Source organism: Amblyraja radiata, chromosome 4, assembly GCF_010909765.2.
Source record: "Amblyraja radiata isolate CabotCenter1 chromosome 4, sAmbRad1.1.pri, whole genome shotgun sequence".
NCBI lineage: Eukaryota > Metazoa > Chordata > Chondrichthyes > Rajiformes > Rajidae > Amblyraja > Amblyraja radiata.
Window position 1 is genome coordinate 75,496,041 of NC_045959.1, and position 20,819 is coordinate 75,516,859.

General features: G+C 41.2%; 1 protein-coding gene across 6 annotated transcripts in view; it reads left to right on the plus strand.

The window, feature by feature from the left end:
* The window catches only part of fam110b (family with sequence similarity 110 member B), a 150,383-nt gene that overhangs the window by 58,861 nt on the left and 70,703 nt on the right, over positions 1-20,819 (plus strand). For 4 of the 6 annotated variants that reach the window (XR_004411759.1, XR_004411758.1, XM_033019759.1 and 1 more), the window contains one exon: positions 17,152-17,215. The exons of 1 other annotated variant lie outside the window; for it this stretch is intronic. The gene's annotated coding sequence lies outside the window, so the exon portion shown is untranslated. Of the gene's footprint in view, positions 1-13,083; positions 13,198-17,151; positions 17,216-20,819 lie in introns of those variants that run through there. One more of the 6 variants, XM_033019760.1, reaches the window with a different exon arrangement.

Genomic DNA, 20,819 nt, shown 5'->3' on the forward strand with positions numbered 1-20,819 from the left:
CCCTCTGCAACTGCAAACAACCCCATTCTCCTGCAAGGGCGGTACAGTTCCCGGAGGATGGCAGGTGGCCGGAGACGTCAGGACCAACAGGAACCCGCTCCCCGATGGGCCCCTACGACGCCCCGAGCTGCGCCCCGTCATCCGCAACCCAGGTTCCTCTGTAGTTGGTGCGGGGCTGGGCTGGGCTGCTGTTGGCTGTGGGTCTCTGGGATCTCCGTGCTTGCAGTGGGCCTGGGGGTCGGTGTCCCGATGAGGGGGCGCAGCTCGGGGAACGGCTTCTGGTGGTCCTGACGTCTCCGGCCAGTTTGCAATTTTCCTCTGGAGTTGGAACGGGGCTGGGCTGCTGCTGGCTGTGGGTCTCTGGGATCTCCGTGCTTGCAGTGGACCTGGGAGTCGCTGTCCCGTTGGTCGTGACGTCTCCGGTGACTGGCACTGACCTGCTGTCATCGCCGACGTGAAGACAGTGCAAAGCCCCCGTGCCGGTGCAATGGGCGGGGAGCTGGAGAGGGGAGGGAAGGGGTCACACACATGGCCGGGTAGCAGAGGGATGTAGGTGGGGTGAAATTGAAGGGAGTGACAATCTGCTACTGCCTGCCCGCTGAGTTAAAAAGTTCCCACGCAAGACCCACGATACACTGTATCGTGAGTCTACCGTGGGAACTTTTTAACTCAGCGTGCAGGCAGCAGCAGATTGTCAATTATTAACCCTCCCACGCAATATACCCTCACCTTCTCTTTTATGAATGGGGATTTAGTTCCCCTTTCTTCGGGGACCGACCGAAGGTTCCGCTGTCACCTCTGCGGGCCGCCCTCGGTGAACGTTTTCAAGGACCGAAAAAATGTCCGCTATTCGGAGGTTTTCGTTATTTGGATCTTCGGATAAAAGGTTGTGCACCTGTACCAGATAATGAGGGAATTGGGTAAGTATATGAATTGAAGGAATATCCGACTGTGTAGAAAATACAGACGAATGTGACTAATTGGATGGATTTTTGGCCATCTTACTCAGTCCCCCTCCGCTGCGCAGGACAAGAGGATTTTTCCCATCGATGAAAAATAAAACAGTTATTAGTGTTTAAAAAATGTTGAGATTCTCGCTCCTGAAGGCGACGCCCCTTCCGGAGGGACTATAAAACCCGGAAGTGTTGAGTGCCTCAGTCAGTCGCTGCAAGATGGGGGAGCAAGAGGGTCACGCCTCTCAGTCTGACTGTGAATAACACTGAACACATGTCTACTAAACTGTGAGTGGTTTTACTGACCTGTCAGTGCCGTTAATGTGGTTTGAAAATATAGTTTGGAAATGCTAAAGCTGTGTTGCCTTTGGTTTGGAAATGCTAAAGCTGTGTTGTCTTTGGTTTGGAAATGCTAAATTTGTGTTGCCTAATTAAAGTCGCCTTGCCTAATTAAAGTCGCCTTGCCTAATTAAAGTCGCCTTGCCTAATTAAAGTCGCCTTGCCTAATTAAAGTCGCCTTGCCTAATTAAAGTCGCCTTGCCTAATTAAAGTCGCCTTCTATATAATTAAAAGTCTAATCTTGGCCATTTCCTGTTTGCGCTTTATTATTGATTTTAGAAAAAACGCTACCACGTACGGCTGTGATTTTTGGCTATCTTAATCAGAGTCCCCCTCCGCTCATCAGGTGCTGAGGAATTTTCCCATCGATGAAAAATAAAAGAGTTAGTGTTTAAAAAAAATGTTGAGATTCCCACTCCTGTCAATCATGCCATGAAGGCCACGCCCCTTCTGGTGGGAGGGACAATAAAACCCAGAAGTCTGGGCATGGCTCAGTCTCTGCAAGATGGAGGAGGGAGAGGTCACGACTCGCTGTCTTTAGTGGCCTTGCACACTGCTTGAAATGGTATGAAACTGCACTTGAATTTGGTGGCCTTGCACCCTGCTTGAAATGGAATTTCAAGGAATAGCCGTGAGTCAACTGCCAGCCCACCAGCCGTGAGTGAGTGAGCTGCCAGCACAACAGGTTTGAGTGACTGAGCCGCCAGCCCAAGAATCCATTTCGCCCACAATGTGGCATGTGACATTTACTAGCCCTCTGGAAACCAGTCCCTTCACCCCACAAAAACCATACTAGTGCTCCAGAAAAGACCAGTTATTTGTTTGGTAATGGAGAACGAGGAACTGCAGATGCTAGCTTACCAAAAATAAACACAATATGCCAGGATGATCAGCGGGTCAGTCAGCATCCATGTAGCACATGGATAGGTGACATTTTGGATTGGGACCTTTCAGAATGATAGTCGTGCTGAAGAGAAGTGGGAGGGGGGGAGGAGATAAGGTGTGTACTTAAAATTGGAGAATTCAGTGTTCAAACTGATGGCTTGTTGGCGTAAGAATCTAGGAAGTGAAGAAAATTGTAATAATGAGAAAGTGGTGCCGGAGAACTCTATTTAATACCATTAAATTATACCTTCAGGGCCTGATACTTTTAGTATTTTGGGATACAAATTATTTGTTGTGGAAATAATAGTGCATTGGTTATCATTTTCCACAATACAATAGATTATGGGGTATATCTTGCAAGTTGGTTGTAAATGTTACCAGACAGAAACTACAGTGGCGAGTGCAGTTTCAGTGATTCAAGGAGGGGGGGGGGGGGCTAAAGATTAGTGTGAAGGATGAAATAACAGGGCGCATGGAAAATATCAGTGGGATTAGATAAAGTCAGCATGAATTTGTGAAAGGGAAATAACGTTTGACCAACACATGGAGTGCATTATTTTGAGAATGTAACTTGGTAGAATAAAATGGGGAAAATCTGTGGATGTGATCAAATTGGATTTTGAGTAGACCTTTTGATAAAGTCCCATGTTCACTTGTGAAATTAAAGCATGTGGTGTTGAGGAATGTATTGCATGGAAACTGTTTAGGAACAAATAGACCCCTCGAGGTGGCAAGAAGGATATGTTTCAATGATTTGGGAAAGTGAGCAAAATGTATAATTTCAAAATTCACATGATCCTAAACTGGTGCGATTAGTCTCAATACCGGAGAAAAGACGTATTTCTCACATAAGGGGTGCAAAGGTTCGCCAGACAAATTCTTGTGATGACATGACTGATGTATGAATAAAGATTAGGTTAGCTAGGTTTTTATTCACTAGAATTTACAAGAATAAGAAAGAATCTACTTGGAAAATTGCAGGGAGTCCTGAGGTGGGTGTACTGACTACATGTGAATATGGTGTTTCCCTTGCAGGGAGTTGTCTAGACAGTGGGTGCCAATGGCGTGGGTTACAAGGTAAGAGGTTTGGGAATGTGAGGAGGAATCTCTTTATTTGGCACTGGGATTCACTGCAGTGAATACGTTTAAGAAGGTGATATATTCCACCGAGAAATAGGTGAAAGAGTAGGGATAGATGCATGGGCTTGATCATATTGAATGATGGAACAGGCTCAAAAGTTTTGTTTCTGAATTGTTTACACGTACCTAATTAATTTCAAATCCTATGACAAGTAATTCATTGGCATGGGGTGTCTATTGATTCATATGTTGTAGCTCTTCTTTTTCTCCCATTGCTGCTGAATCATCCTTAAGGCAAATTTGTGTTCACAAATCTGAGATCTTCCAGGCTTTTCTAGTACACTGTAGTTGAATTCAGTATTAATAAATGAGAAAGTAATTTTATCAATCAAAATTGAGATAAAGGCATGTGCATGCAATTTATTTTTCATAGTTTTTTGATTTTAGCTTAACTAAGCTTTGACTTTTCGTACAAATTTGCTATTTCAATCTCAAAACAATTATGCAGATGTATCCATGTATGTGTTAATGAAATTTATTATTCCTCAGATTTTACTTAAAACATTTCTATATTCATAAACTTTTAATTCCTGCAAATCACAGAAATACTATTTTGGTACGTTTTATTTTATCTATTTCAAATGTAAAGCATATTGAAATTATAATTAACTATTAAATTATTAATAGTTATTTCATCTGCAGAATGGGTACAACATAAAAGGGGGGCATCTGTACCATCTTGTTTAAAAGCACTGCCATCAGTCACACTTTGCTGCCTATTCCACACCTTCCTGTCACTTTTTTCAGACGGATAATTATCCTACTCCATTTTGAACACCATCTGATTCTGCCTCTATCTCCATTCCTTGCAGTGGGTTCCAGACTCTGCTGTTCAATGTTCTTTTTTTTTAAAGATAAATTCCTCATACTGGTATCCTGCTCTGCATCATCAGGCACACGGCAGATTCATCTATTCTTGGTTCTCCAGTCTGAACACTCACAGGCATATGCCTCCCCCAGCCCCCTCTCCCCTCATACTTCAGCTCGAGCTGCATGCTGTTATGCCAGCAACCTGGTTGGAGTCCAGCACTGAAGCCCCTACAGCTAGGTGTGGAAGTTGTTGCTTCCTGTGATGGTTGTTGTTGGGTGGATTGGGCTGAGTGGTGGGCCACTCAGTATTGTAATGTGGAAATCAGGGCTGCACCTGGGCTGGCATGGAGACAACATTGGAGCAGTGTATTAGCAGATCGCCCTGATCCCACAGTGATTTCTGTTATGTCCACAAGGACAGTAGGAGTTTGTGCCAGTTTCCCAGCACAGTCTGTAATTCGTACCTTTACACTTAATACTGGATCCCCTTTCGTACCAAGTCTGTTAGTGACCTCATTCCTGGGAAGGTATCCTGAGTGCTAAGTGGATTACCAGTGTGAGTTTTGGTTATTTTATTACAATTACCTTCACATGCCTCTAATTTGTAGCTCCTTCCACCAATGGCAGCAAATTACCTCTAACCATTTATACGCTTTGTGATTTAAAATACCCATCTCATGATCTACTCTCTTGCAAGGAAAATCCCATCTTCACCAGATCGAATAATGTCCTTCTGTTATACCTGTTCTGTGTACAACCTGTTATCTGGTTAACAGATGGTGTATATTCTTAAGTTTATCACATTTTCAAGCATGATTATACTGTAAATAAGTTGGCCATTTAGTAAGTTGGGCACATAGTCGACTGAAATGCTAGGATCATCAGTGCAAAAAAATGGAAGCGTAGCATTTTACAGTGGTGTGTGTGTATTGTAAAAATATTGCTTGCATTTATCTCTTAACCTGCAATGTATTTTTGTGCATTGTGTAATCAGATTTGCAGTCCATTTAATTGAGCCTTTGTTTTGAGCATGATGGAGAGTATATGCAAGATATTATGCATCTCTTTCTTCCACAAGCATCTGATATCAGCAGTGGGCAGATTGAAAGCTTCGCATAACGATTACTTTCTCTGTGCTGAATGGACAGAATGGTAGAGGTGCACTTGTAATCGATATGGCAACACATGCTTCAAGCAGTGTACTCTCATTTTGTTATATTAGAATGAGGTTCATCCACAGACTACCAATTGCAAACAAGGATCCTTGGCACTGTCCTATTTTTGCATGTATCATTAAACATATTTGCCATAAAAATAAATGGTGTTAATCATGGCAGCTATTTAATTTGATATTGCTGGGTGTAATATAATTTGTGCTCTAGAGGGAAATAACAGCAGATGTGACTTATTATGGCAGAAATGTGTTTATAATATGTTTATTCTGATGACTGGAATATAAAAATCTATTGGCGTGCTTGCTCTTTGAACTTCAGTTGCATATAATGCTTCTGGATATCTTTACTCTACTCGGGTTACTCTTGTAAACACGTTAATGATTGGCTGCATCTGTCCTTGCATTTGTCAAGTAGATTGTAGAATTGTTTAACTGCACAAGGTCTCAAAGTGAGGCGGTAGATCTAATATCATGGCAAAGAGAAGCAGGAATGGGACATTCAGTTACTTGTCTTTGCTTCGCTGTTCAGTAAGTTCATTAATCTTTTAATGGTTCAATTACCTAGGTACTGACATTTTTTTTGCATACAGTTCAATAAAAATCTTACTACATGTAGCAGATTACACTGAGATGGTACGCAAGAGTCGCCATGTTTGTGCTGGGATTTTATGATCCGTCCAAATTGGTTAAAACGTAGTCTTTAACTCAGCCATAAAGGCCCGTTGTCATGGTGGTGACACTGGGTCTGAATTGCAGGGTCGGCCTGGCCTAGCGATGGTCTTCTGCTGGAGCAGCATCTGATCTATTTGAAGCCCCAGGTTGCTGCCTGGCCTCCAGTGGTCCACTCCACCGAATACTTTTTTTAAACCAAAAATAATTTACTCAATTACTTACAATTATATGTACAGTACGAAATAAATCAAAACAAAACCCACCACCATAATACAAGTCAAACAAATATTCTTCAATACTAAACATACTATTATACAACTATATCACCATCCTTATTAAGGATGCATTCTACCCTCCCGTGGTGCCCAGCAGCCCCGGAAATCCCCATGGCACCGTGGACAGTGCGTAGTCCCATTCTAATACCATCTGAGCATGGACGCAACCCCGGAAAATGGGCAGGTAGCCTGCTCGGGCAGAGTCCTCTTCCGCCTGGCACTGAATACCTTTTGAACCGGACTCATCAATCTGCACTTTATGTGGCCTCTGTGACATGGGGCGTCTGCTACAGCGGACCTTGAAGTGTCCAGGGTTGAGAGCACAGGAGGTAAAACTCCAGCCTATTGTTTTCCATGTGGTAAAACACTCTGCCGACGACTACCAGCATGAGGCTAGTTTTTACCAATATAATTGGGTGGGAAGGAGAAATACAACTGAATTTTTCAGGCAGAAAGTCAACTGCACATTTGGACCCAATGCAAGAGTTAGAATAGTGATGCAAGGAACTGCAGGTGTTGGAATCTTGCGCAGAATACAAAATGCTGGAGCAACTCATTGGGTCATGCATTATCTCTGACGCTTTGGGTCGGGACCCTTCTTCAGACCCTTTCCCAAGAGTTTAACCTTTCCCATGCCCTTTTCCGGTGCCAAGTTCATGCCACTCTCCGAGCACTAGCTGCAAATAGCTTGATATCTATAAATCTATCGTATCTGTGTCTTGAATGTGCTGAGTGACTGAACTTCAAATCCCTCTTCGGTAGGGACGTCCAGATGTATACCTGGAAAATTAAGTTTATGTTATGAGAGATGGTCATTGGTGCCCTGACTATCGCTCCATCTGCCTTTTTTAAATGCATGTCACCAGCTGTATATTTTTATTTGAGTTCTTAATCCCTTCCATCTATGTACTCAGCTTCTATCTGGTAACTTTTTGTTTCTTTAATGTTGTACTTTGCCATCATCCCTTTCAATGGCACTGGTTTAAGAGCTCTGCTCTGAGGAGTTTGGGTGACCCCTGCATTATAGGATTTGCATTGTGACAAAACTATCACAATTTTCCATAATGCAAAGCCACTGCAAGTGTGTGTGCGTCGAAATAAAAGTTTTATTCAGTTTTTCTTACTAATTCTATGAGAGCGAATTATTATTTCATTTCTCAGAAATTTGGTAATAACTTGTGTATTCCCGAAAATGTGAATTTTCATTACTCGGAAATGCATGTCACCTGCAGTAATAAATAAAAAAACAATTTCATTGAGGCCATGTCCTGCTCCTGGCGGAAGTCGGAATTTAAGGATTTGCGGGAAGCAGCTGACATAAGCGAGGCAGGCGAGGGGCAGGAGAGAGGTGTTCAGATGGAGAGCACTGCCAGAGGTGAACGGGTCGGCAGAAGGCGCTGAGGTCCCGGCGGCCGCTCACAGCCACCTGAGCTACTTCCCTCCCCGGCCACAATGTGGTGGCTCTGCGCTCAGAGAGCCGTGGCAGCGGTGAGTGAGTTGCTGGCATGATCCCCGACCCCCTCCTTCTCAACGCTCCTGCCCGCACTGACCTGGGCCAGACTCCCTACAGGCTGTGAAAGATCACAACTGATACAACTTGTCCCGGTGTGCTCCTGTTTTTCCCACCATCTCTCCACCTGCCGTCACCCTCCACCCCCACGCATCCAGTAATTCAGAATGGCGGAGATCTGGAAGCCTTGGGCAAATTGAATTGTTACTTTCTTTATTTTTAGTTAAATTTTTTTTGAGCATGAGAAACTCTGTTCCGCCAGCCTTTTTAGCAACTCAAAATGGGGGTGTGTCTTTGATGCAGGTGCGTCCTCATTGCCGGGAAATACGGTACTTTATTAAGAGATATGGCTTTTGAAGGCAAATTACTTTATAAAAGTCAACTGACAGCTTACGGAGAGGAGAACAAACTGCGCATGTGCGGTTTACAATTTTTTTTAATTTTTAAACGTGGACTGACTGCCTACCCTGAATAATTACTCACGGCACGTGCCTGGTAACAGGTCGACACAGGCGAGGGGAAATTTTTGACAGACAGATAGTTGGACCAAAGGCCTGGATATAAAATAGGTGTGAGACAGGTTAGAAGAGCGAAGGCCCACACACTTATTGTTCTCATCTCTGGCCTATGTTCCAACCATCAGCTTGTCAAAACCCCCCCTCCCCTCCCTCCTTCCTTGCCTGTATCGACATATAATGCTCGCCCCCTCACTTGCGATCAGTCTGAAGAAGGGTCTCGACATAAAATGTCACCTATTCATGTTCTGCAGGGATGTTACCCCCGCACTTTGTGTCCTTGACTGTATATCGTCATTTGTTCCTCCCATTATGTATTCATCATCTATTTTGAATAATACAATGATAGCTGGAACTTCTTAAATTGCAGGTTAATTTCCTAATGCACTGCATGTGAACTTCAGCGATGGAGAGTAAAAGAACACTTTCTCAATGTGGGCAGCAAAACTGAGATAACTAGCAGTGAAGTTTCTCAAAGCGGGTCATTTTGAAAGATGTGTATAATGACATGGAGTGCCAAGCACTAGTAATGTGGTACTCACAGAAGATGATTATGTTGAAATTATCATTTATAGCTTCACTTGATTGCAGCTTTAGTGAGATGTTTTTACTTGCCTCGAGTTTGAGAATTGCCCACCAAAACCAAACAACATTATGCTGTGAATATCTGTCCCTCTATTAGGCACTTGCTGTATCATATAGTAACATTACCAGCCAATCAGACTGAAAATTGCTGACAGTATGCCAAAAAAAAACCCGTAACAATTTGAAGCAGAATAAAGATAAGGATATATATATTGGTTAAGGTAAATGTTGTAATATCATGCACTTTTTAAATTTTAGATGTATTAATTTTGTTTAAAAAAAAAAAAAAAAAAAACCCTTGGAGAGTTGATTTCACACCCCTGGAGAATTAATCCATTATGTGGAAAATAGTTTCAAGATCTTCGAATAAAGGGGAGGTCATTTAAGACTGAGGTGAGAAACATTTTCACCCAGAGAGTTGTGAATTTATGGAATTCTCTGCCACAGAGGGCAGTGGAGGCCAAGTCACTGGATGGATTTAAGAGAGTTACATAGAGCTCTAGGGGCTAGTGGAGTCGAGGGATATGGGGAGAAGGCAGGCACGGGTTATTGATAGGGGACGATCAGCCATGATCACAATTAATGGCGGTGCTGGCTCGAAGGGCCGAATGGCCTCCTCCTGCACCTATTTTCTATGTTTCTAAGATATTTCAAATATCAAGATATAATCATGCAGGACCACTAAGATTTTATGAAGGAAAGATTATGTTCAATAAATCTGTTAGAGATCTTTTGCAGATGGAAAGAGCAAGGTAAATAAAGGAAACTTGTAAATGTGGGCTATTTTGCTTTCCAGAAGTATAAATTACCTGTAAAGGTTTCTTTGTAAGGGTAAGAGCTCATACCTTTTTTGGTAATCCATTGAAATGGAAAGAAGACTAGCAAACAAACAGGCAAAGGAGATGGAATAAATAGATCATTTATAGATAGGCAAGTCTTATCTAGTGGGGTCACACAAGGATGGATGCTGAGGCCTTAATTCTATATTTATGCCTTAAATAAAAGGGCTGTTTGCATTGTAGCAAGATTTCCTGATCCTATAAGGATAGTCGGGAAATAAAATTGTGAAAAGGATGCAGAGAGTCTAAGTGGAATGAAGATAAGTGTTACTTTTGGGCAAAACATTAACTGATACATTTAATTCTGCAGGTAACATTGAGGGAAAATAGAAAAATAATGCTGTTTTGAGATTTCAAAAGGTCACTTACTAGGGCTTTGTATGCTCTATTGAGGGCTTTGGGCTACGTGTGCCTTTACACAAACCAAAGTTACAGTGGAATAACTATAATAAATAGTTTAATAAAAATTTTAATAAAACTAAAATAATTAGTTAGCGTTTGTCGCAAACGAGGTGAAGTATAAAATTGGATGTTTTGCTATAACTAAAGGTTGCTGTTGAGATTATCCCTGGAATACTGCATATATTGGGGTCTCAATGAGGAGAGAGAAACTTGCATTATAAGATGTTCGCATTCACCATATTGAATCTTGATAAAGGTGTTTTGAGGAAATGAGTAGATTGGGACTCTATTTGAAGATGAGAATAATGTGAGGTGATCTAATTGAAACATGCATGATTCTAAGGGAGGTAGACGTTGATGTTTTTTTCCTGGGAGTATGTAGTACCTGGAGGTCTCCCTCTTGTGCTGAAGATGGGGAGAGGGGAATTTCTTCTGGTAGTTGTGAAACTTCTGTAATTTCTACCCTAGAAAATCGAAGAGAGTGAATTATTCAACATACTCGAGCATGGGAGACATTTGGACAGTGGAGGAGTTGAAGACAGAAATTAAGCTAGTCATATTGATGATGCTCTTACACCAGGAACAGTGTGGCTGACCCATTTCTTGCATTAAAATCACTTGCATTAATGAGTCAAAAACTTGGTTCTGTAATAGTGCTTGGTATGCCATCTAAAAGCTTGCTTAAAGTTCATTCAGTAAGGTTTTTGCACTTTTCTTTCAAACAAGGTTTATTTGCATTTGGGGGAAAAATAACATTGTAATAACCTTACAGGATGTGTCCTGATTCGTAAATGTAATTGTTTTGAAGAAGCGACAAAGATAATTGATGCGGTAGGATAGTGGATTTTTCTACAATGGTTTAGTAAAGCATTTGACAGGGTCTATCATGGTAGATTAGTCCAGAAGGTTAAATCACTTGGAATCGGAGGCAAGTTGGTAAATTACGTCCACAATTGGCCTGGCTGTAGAAAATAGATTGTAATGGTAGAGGGGTGATTTTATGACTGGAGGGATTTGTGCTGGGACCTATTTTAGTAATGTATTTTAATGGTTTGAATGGAAGTGCAGGTGCTTAAGGTTCACCAGACTGATTCCTGGGATGTCAGGACTTTCTTATGATGAAAGACTGGATAGACTCGGCTTGTACTCGCTAGAATTTAGGAGATTGAGCGGGGATCTTATAGAAACTTACAAAATTCTTAAGGGATTGGACAGGCTAGATGCAGGAAAATTGTTCCCGATGTTGGGGAAGTCCAGAACAAGGGGTCACAGTTTAAGGATAAGGGGGAAATCTTTTAGGACCGAGATGAGGAAAACATTTTTCAAACAGGTTTAACTAATCTCTGGAATTCTCTGCCACAGAAGGTAGTTGAGGCCAGTTCATTGGCTATATTTAAGAGAGAGTTAGATGTGGCTCTTGTGGCTAAAGGGATCAGGGGGTACGGAGAGAAGGCAGGTACAGGATACTGAGTTGGATGATCAGCCATGATCATATTGAATGGCGGTGCAGGCTCGAAGGGCCGAATGGCCTAATACTGCACCCATTTTCTATGTTTCTATGTCTATGTGAACCAAATTGTTGGAGTTGTGGATTTTGAAGAAAGTTAGCAAAGGATACAACACAATGTAGATTAGTTGGAAATTAGGGTGGTGAAATGAAAGATGGTGTTTAATACAGATAGTGTACGGACTTGCATTTTGGAAAGCCGAATGGCAGACACATGAACAAATAGGAATTGGAGGGATGGGGACCAAGTGTACATAGATGGGATTAGTTTAATGTTGCATCTGGGTGGTGCAGATATGTTTCACTAGTGGTATATTTATGAGCAAGTGACTGGCCCTGAACTCAAGACATTTGAGATCCCAGCCAATTTTTTTTAAAGTGTGCTGCTTCCTGCAGAAATGCTGAATGTATGTTGTCTATGGTACTGGTATGTCTTTGACATTTAAGGAGCACACTAGCCCCAGTCAGGCCTCATTCACTTGGGGTTGCATCTCTGTGCTTGTTGGTATCTATGAAACTACATCCTAGAATCTTGCACATGAGGAGTGGGGTTGTTGGGGTGGTTGAAGAAATATAGTAGCATATATAGTGACAGTATAGTTTGTGTAATCAACTTGGTCAACTTTATTCTTAAGTCTCCTTTAGGTATCATATTAAATAGCTCATTGCTTAGCTTCAGTGAGTCAAATAAAATATGTCTCATTTATCATTGATGATTGGACATCGTGCCTCAGGCAAAAATCAAAGTTTATTATACAGTGCAGAGGTTTTAATTGTTTGACTGAAATTGGAACATTGCTATGATTTTAGGAGTAGACTAACAACATTGGCTTTGAATAAAAATAAATGTAATTTGTTTTTAAACAACGAGCTAATAACCATGTATGTTATTTAGTAGGGTTCTATTGATCTCCATTTGAAGTAAGATTAAGGATGTTTATTTTAATTTTAGAGATATAGTGCAGAACCAGGCCATTCGGCCCATGGAGTCCATGCCGACCACGGTTACCCATGCACGAGTTCTATACGACATAATAGGGACAATTGACGGAAGCCAATTAACCTACAAACGTGTTTGGAATGTGGGAGGAAACCTTAGCACCTGGAGAAACCTGACTGACTTTTTATGATCCCAAGCATATTAAACCGAATACTTTTTTTTGGCAGCAGTGTCTCACATTGTAAAATGGCACGTCATGGGACTTTGGATAGAACAGTGGAGTGTGGAGGGGCATAATTAAAGATAATTAATAAATAATAATTAAGCAGTTTTCCAACTGCTCTGACGTTAGAGCATGAATGTTGCAAATTGTGCAAAGGTTTTATTTTAAATTTTTAGGCTTATTTGATTTTTTTTCATGTAGTCTTGAGTGTTTGTATCTGAGTGTCATAAGCATTCTGCTATGACTGAGCTTAATCATACATGTGTCTTCAGTGGCTATCAGAATTTTAATTTTACAGTATTTTTGTGAACTAGACTTTTTTTCCACAAATAACCCCCAGAAAGGGTTTGAAGCTGGATGACCTTTCGCAGCAACGAAACTCTCGACTGAAGTCTGAGTTGGTGCTGTGTACTATTTTTAGGTGGGCGGTAAGTGTGGCCAGCTTTCCACTTACTGCAAGCCCTGGGTCATTAACTGCCGATGAATCTATATTTGGAGCACATGGAATTAAGATTGTTGACGATGAGGGGAGTGAATAAGATGCGTTTATACACAGACCATTAGGATGCAGTATATTTGAACTAAAACATTCATGGACAAAGAATAACATGATTATAAAAAATATAAAATATATTTCAAAATGGAATAAAATTCTACTCTATTAGAATTAAATGGAAACTGCATTTGTGGTTGGCCCAGACACGATTTCCCAAATGTAGTGCAGTGATGCATTAAAGATGCTTTTAGATGCAGTGGTGCTTGATAAATTACCAATGTCCTCAAATTTGCTTCACTTTATTTTCTGTGATAACATGATCTATGCAACTGGAAATGGATTGATTGTAATCATGTATTGTCTTTCTGCTGACTGGTTAGCACACAAGAAAAGCTTTACACTGTACCTAGTTACATATGACAATAAACTAAACTGCTTTTTTCTTGAAATTACTCATCATATTGAATTAACTTTGACTCTGAATTTAGACCATATGCCATTCCCTAACTAACACGACTCTTTCCTAGCATGTAAGTAGATGTTTTAATTATCCTCTCATAAGTTACCGAGTGCACACTCACTTATTTTGGGCTCTCATCAAGCTTGCAAATTGATTTGAAGGTGACTGCATAAAAGCACACATGATTTGATGTTAGTATGGTGCTGGTAAGGAGATAGCTTGCCTCTATGATAATTATGAGTCTGTTTAATCTTAATGTTATAACTTTCCAGTAATCATTCCTAAGTTGTCATAAATTTGATTGATCTTGCTATGTTTGGTGTTAGAGTAGGTATGTTACAATACTTACCTTCAGCGGCACTGCAATTCTGCCACTGGCCGTGTGCGCGATTTTGGCGCGTTTAGGGGGGGGAGGGCGGGGTTAAAACCCTTTTTTTTTTTCCGACCTGGTCCTGGATTATATTTGTTGGAGTGCAAGTTTTTGCTAAAGAATCATTCTGGCGGCCGTTCTGTGTGTTTTTAAAAAATTCGCCCGACAAGTTAATCGCTGGAGTGATTTTAAAATCAGCTTCTGAAGCCGTCAATGCCGACAACGGGGCCGGATTTTATGTAGGGGACAGGTAAAAGAAAGTAGTTTATTTTTATGTATAAAAGTGTTTCTTAAGATGCATTTAATTCACATTTTGAGTTGCGAAATGGTGATTTTTTTCCCCGAAGAACCGGCAGTGTATTTGCTGCCGATATGGGGGACTAAAATCACCGCAACCTCAACGTTCCAAATGGTCGCGTTCCAGAAAATCCCACAGGCAAGTTGATGTAAATGGCCATTAATTTACAGGTATTAAGCATTAAATTCCTTCCATTTGGCCTATAAACCCATCACAATGAGATTTAAAAATTATGTTATATTCTGAATTCTTGTGTGAATGTTATTTGGACACTTAGGCTATTTAAAAATGTTAATCTATTCTTAAGAAATGGATAGATGTTTAGATCTAGTAATTGAATTTTGTAATTAGCTACAATTAGGTAACTAACTAATTATATGCTTTAATTTCAAGTCATCTAAGTAAGATAGTTTCATATTTGTTTCAGAATGCTTCAATCTACAATAACTGAAATTTTCTTTCAGTTCTCTTAAATTTTAAGAAAGTTATGGGCTTTTAAATTTTCTCGATCACAGCTTTTGTGTTAAGTCAATGAAAAAGCAATAGGGAACAAGATGCCAATTTCTGAGTATGAAAATGGCCATAACCTTTTTTATACTGAAGATATGAAAGTGAATTAGGTGTCAAATTAAACTTTTTATGCTTTATCTGATGGGATAAATTAAAGACTTGATTTTTAAAATCTCAAAACTTTGTAACATTGCTAGTTAGAGAGATTGTTTTCAATGGTTAGAAGGCATTTATTATCGTATAATCAATGGAGAGTAAATATAACACATTTTGATTTGTATTGTACATAACCTTTCTTTCATGATCCATACCTGCTCACAAGCCAAAAATAATCTATAAAAATGAATGCATTTTAGAGATTTTTTCCTTCCTCTTTTTTTTCTCTCCAAGTGTCTGAGAACTCAGCAGTAAGAGATGATCACTGATTATTGCCATGATTTATTACAATTCAAACTCCATAGAAAACGTACACCACATGAAACAGCAATCATAAAATGTCTGTAATCTTAAGAGCAGTTGCTCTGATATACAACATTAGAAAGCCCTATGGAAAAAGCTGATTCAATTTTTTGCTGATATATTTTTAAATGTAAAGTAGCCTTTGCTAAATGTAGAAATAGTGTGCAAAGCAAGCTGATGTCCTGGATTGCTTTAGTCTGCTTCATGTTGTTTGATAACTGATTTTGCCATTTGTTGTCAGGCACACATCCTATCTGGTTGGATGAAATATTATTATTAGATTATGCTTTATCTCTGGTAGAATTGATCAGTATCTCTGAATAATTCTATAATGCAAAGATCACTTTTTTTTTGTCTTGCACAAACCATGATCTTCCTTTTGCCTATCCACATATCACTATTAATATGAGGATTAATATTCTAGCTTAGATTGTCCATTTAGTTGTCTTTGTAGATTCCACACTGCCTTGGTTCCGAATACCCCCTCTCATTTCTGCTCCATCAATCTTTGTGATTTCATCTTCATCCGTGCGACTTGTCTCCTTCTGCCTTGAACAACTTCCAACATCCTTTTTACATTGTTATTCTGTTACGTCCAGTCTAACCCCTCTTCTCACCAATGTCCATCAGTACATGGCCTGAAATCCTTTCAACTGTTGGATATTTTAGAATTATCTGCCCTGCCAGAGGGCAAAAATGTCTCTTGCCAAAGTCATTCAAGCTTAGCTATGAGATATCACAAAGTATTGTCATTGTAATTCTTCCCAACCTCTCTGAACTCTTTGATTTTGTTGACCTATGTTGTCTTTTTGAATCCCCCCAAACATCTATATTTTCTCCCCCCCCCCCTCCCCTAAGTACTGCTTATCTGCGAAATCATCCAAAAACATGTAGCTGTCCAGGTTTTTAGACCATACTCTGTCTCATCACAGCCTCTCTTAGCCCACTACTGCCTTGACTTGTTATACCAATAGCCTGATCTCATACTGAACAAGAAGAAATTCCCTGAAATGAAATGGGAAAGGATGGAAATGGGATGACAACTGAACCTGCAGTCTTGGTTTGTGTCAGAAATTTCACTCCGCCACTGTATCCATTCCTCCATCTAGCATCTGTCTGAGGTTAAACCAAATCAATCATAATCTTTTGATCCATGTTTGACCATGATTTGAACTTGCATCACCATTTTCTCTCCATTACTAAATCTGCCTACTTCTACCACCAATATATACATTTCCTGGCCTGCCAACCTCTGATCATATTCTCATGCACTTCACATATTTTCTCTGGTCTAAACAAGTGCTTTCCAGTCAGTTTCCCACCAGGGCCTACAATTTGTACATCCAAAACTCTGCTTTTAGCAACTCTAACACATCAAATCCTACTCGCACATCTTCCTTGAGCCAGTAAATGAACGTTGGCCAATACCAAAACAATGCCTTAATTTTAAACTCCTCCTGGTTTTTAAATCTCACGTGACCTCAATTTCCACCTCAATCTCCAGCCATATGCCCCTTCCCCTGGATTTCTGCATTGCTGTGATCTATTACACATCCGTTTTAAATTGGTAATTATTGGGACTGGGCTGTTATCTTCCAAGATCCGAGTCCTTGCGTATACATTTGCTCTTCACTTTTCTCGCCCGATCCCTTTGTCAATACTAAATTTTGTTCGATAAAGCTGTTGTGGTGACAGGGATATGTTAAAACATATATGCAGTTGAAATGCAAATAAAAACAAAGTAATTTGGTATAGTTGTATTCATTATTTTGTTTTTGGATTTTCACAGGATCTCCTTAACTGTGAGACATTCAAGGTAAAGTGCCTCTACCCACCAGCTGTCTGTTACTGTGGTGAGTTGGTATTTTTGTTGACAATATCTTCTGAATAGCATTATTTTATCCCTGTAGCTATCTTGTGCCATCTGCCAGCTATGTATAGACGCACCCTTCTTGATCTGGTATTGTAAGTATTTCCTCATGTAATTTTCCTCCCACTCTCTTCTACGCACATACCAAAATTACAACTGGCACTAGTTGGGAGATGACATCAATGAATAATGCTTGGGTTATTGCCTAAATGTTTATTACGTTTTTCTTTGTGCTGTCAACAATTGCAGTTCAGTGCACTTCAGAACAGTGTTGTTAAAAAAGCAAGCTGCTGCCATGCCTTCGTTTCGGGAGGGCCACAAATGGTCACAAACCTCCGCAAGAACCTTTCAATTTCAGCCCTTGTAACTGGAGAGCCCTGTTTGCAAGCTGATTGCTTGCATGAAAATGGATACAAGGGAAGTGATTGTTAACATGATGTGCCACAATCAGAGCTTGTGGAAAAAAGTATTCAGTATTTAGATTTGTGTTCAAATACTCAAAATAAAGTTATTCTACAGACATGAAAATTTGCCTGCTTTGCATTGAGATGTATTTGGAACTGATTGGGTTAATTAGGATGAAATAGCCTTTTTTTCATACATGATCAAATGCTACACTGAAGCCTTTGTGCACCATTGGACAGAGAATCGTGATGCAAGGACTCGGGCCAGCGTTGTAACCCCCCAAACGAGCAGGACCAGAGCAGATCATCACTCATTTACTTCAGCATTGTTTGAGGTATCTTGGTACATGATAGAAACATAGAAAATAGGTGCAGGAGTAGGCTATTCGACCCTGCACCGCCATTCAATATGATCATGGCTGATCATCCAACTCAGTATCCCGTACCTGCCTTCTCTCCATACCCCCTGATCCCTCTAGCCACAAGGGCCGCATCTAACTCCCTCTTAAATATAGCCAATGAACTGGCCTCAACTACCTTATGTGGCAGAGAGTTCCAGAGATTCACCACTCTCTGCGTGAAAAATGTTTTTCTCATCTCGGTTCTAAAGGATTTCCCCTCTATCCTTAAGCTGTGACCCCTTGTCCTGGACTTCCCCAACATCGGGAACAATCTTCCTGCATCTAGCCTGTCCAATCCCTTAAGAATTTTGTAAGTTTCTATAAGATCCCCGCCCAATCTCCTAAATTCTAGCGAGTACAATCCGAGTCTATCCAGTCTTTCTTCATAAGAAAGTCCTGACATCCCAGGAATCAGTCTGGTGAACCTTCTCTGCACTCCCACTATGGCAATAATGTCCTTCCTCAGATTTGGAGACCAAAACTGTACGCAATACTCCAGGTGTGGTCTCACCAAGACCCTATACAACTGCAGTAGAACCTCCCTGCTCCTATACTCAAATCCTTTTGCTATGAATGCCAACATACCATTCACTTTATTTACTGCCTGCTGCACCTGCATGCCTACTTTCAATGACTGGTGTACCATGACACCCAGGTCTTGTTGCATCTCCCCTTTTCCAAATCGGCCACCATTTAGATAATAGTCTGCTTTCCTGTTTTTGCCACCAAAGTGGATAACCTCACATTTATCCACATTATACTGCATCTGCCATGCATTTGCCCACTCACCCAACCTATCCAAGTCACCTTGCAGCCTCCTAGCATCCTCCTCACAGCTAACACTGCCCCCCAGCTTTGTGTCATCCGCAAACTTGGAGATGTTGCATTCAATTCCCTCGTCCAAATCATTAATATATATTGTAAATAGCTGGGGCCCCAGCACTGAGCCTTGCGGTACCCCACTAGTCACTGCCTGCCATTCTGAAAAGGACCCGTTTACTCCTACTCTTTGCTTCCTGTTTGCCAGCCAGTTCTCTATCCACATCAATACTGAACCCCCAATACCGTGTGCTTTAAGTTTGTATACTAATCTCTTATGTGGGACCTTGTCGAAAACCTTCTGAAAGTCATTTAAAAATTCTGCTCTACAATATTGCAATAGTTAATAACACTTTGCTTTCCAATCTGAAATTTTGAACTAGAATACATACGCTTCCCGACTTGTGTAATAGGCGAGCTACATAAACTCGCACTTGCGTAAACAATTCACAACAGGTGGGCCTGTGTTATTGCAACAGGACAATGGTGAAGGCTTCCTGTCAGCTTCAGATATAAAAGCATGGCCTGGGCTGGCTGTTCTTCCTGTGACACCGGGAAGGCGAGCAACAAAGAAGGGGGCAGTGGAGAACAATGACCGGCCGAGTTGTCGACACCTTGCAGAAGGTGCACCAGTGAGCCCTTCACCAGCTGCTGCAACGTCCAGTTGTTGCGGCTCACGTTGTAGCCCCTGGCCGACAGCGCTTTCTTCAGCCCGCTGCCACCGACGGGATGTGTTGGGTCTTCCTCCCCTCTTCCCAGCTACCACTTCTTCCTGTCAACAGTTACTTTGTCCGTTCCCCCCCTCCTCTTCCTCCTCTATTCCCGGAGTGGCCGACATACTCCAGGGTGGAAGATGTCGGTGACTCCCTGAAAGGAGGAGGAGGCGGTGGCTGCAGGAATGTTGGGCACGGACAAAGAGATGGCTGATAGGCAGAAGTGGCAGCAGGTGAGAGGGGAGGGAGCCCCATGGTGACCCAGCACGTCCTGTCGATGGCGGCGACATGAAGAAAGCGCTGTCAGCCAAGGGCTACCATGTGAGCCACAACAACAGCTACGTCAACCGGATGGTATGACAGCTAGTGTAGAAGGACTCACTGGGGCCGACCAGCGGCATCAGCGCCAAGTTTAAAGGTGTAATGACGCAAAGTGGTGGAGTAACCTGGTAGACTGAATCAGTCTGAAGAAACGTCCTGACCCGAAATGTCACCTATCCATGTTCTCCAGATATGATGCCTGACCTCCAGCACTTTGTCCTTTTGTGTGTTAACTAAAATCTGCAGTACTTTGCTTCTACTTAGTTTTAAGGTGAATCTGACTTGCGAAAAATCAAACTTGCATCCGGGTTTATGCGACATAACCTTTAAGTAAGTCAGAGTATCTGTACATTTTTATTAACATAGTTTCAACTGTTCCCTTGCGGTAGTCAGTTTATTTTTCAATTGTCGCATCTTTAGGTGGACATGAACACCATGTCTCTAAGATCCTTCAACGGGCCTGCTGCCATGCCAAGTGTTCCAACCATAGAACATTTCAGAACAGGCATGAATGTTGGTCTTTCTCGGGCCAGGCTGCCCTTTTACCTCCGGGTGTTCTGTCAGATAGCTGCAGAGCTGGAGAGTACCTGCAAGCCCAAGGTGTGATGACCACCATAACATGATACTGAATTACTATTCTTAGACATGGTATTGATGATCTAAAGTTGTGAGAGTCAACGCACAAACGTCCAATTTCTGGGGAAATTACAAAGAAGCAGCATTCCACCACACATTTCCACGTATGGGCGAGGCATTGGAAAATTTGCATTTGATATTTTAATGATCAGTAAGCTTGAGTAGACTTGAAAATTGCTAAAAACTATTCTCTTTTGCTTTGAGGCTAATTAAGATATCTGTAAGGGAAGCTGGTGCATTCATAGAATTTTAATAATAATAATAATAATAATAAATACTTTATTGATCCCCTC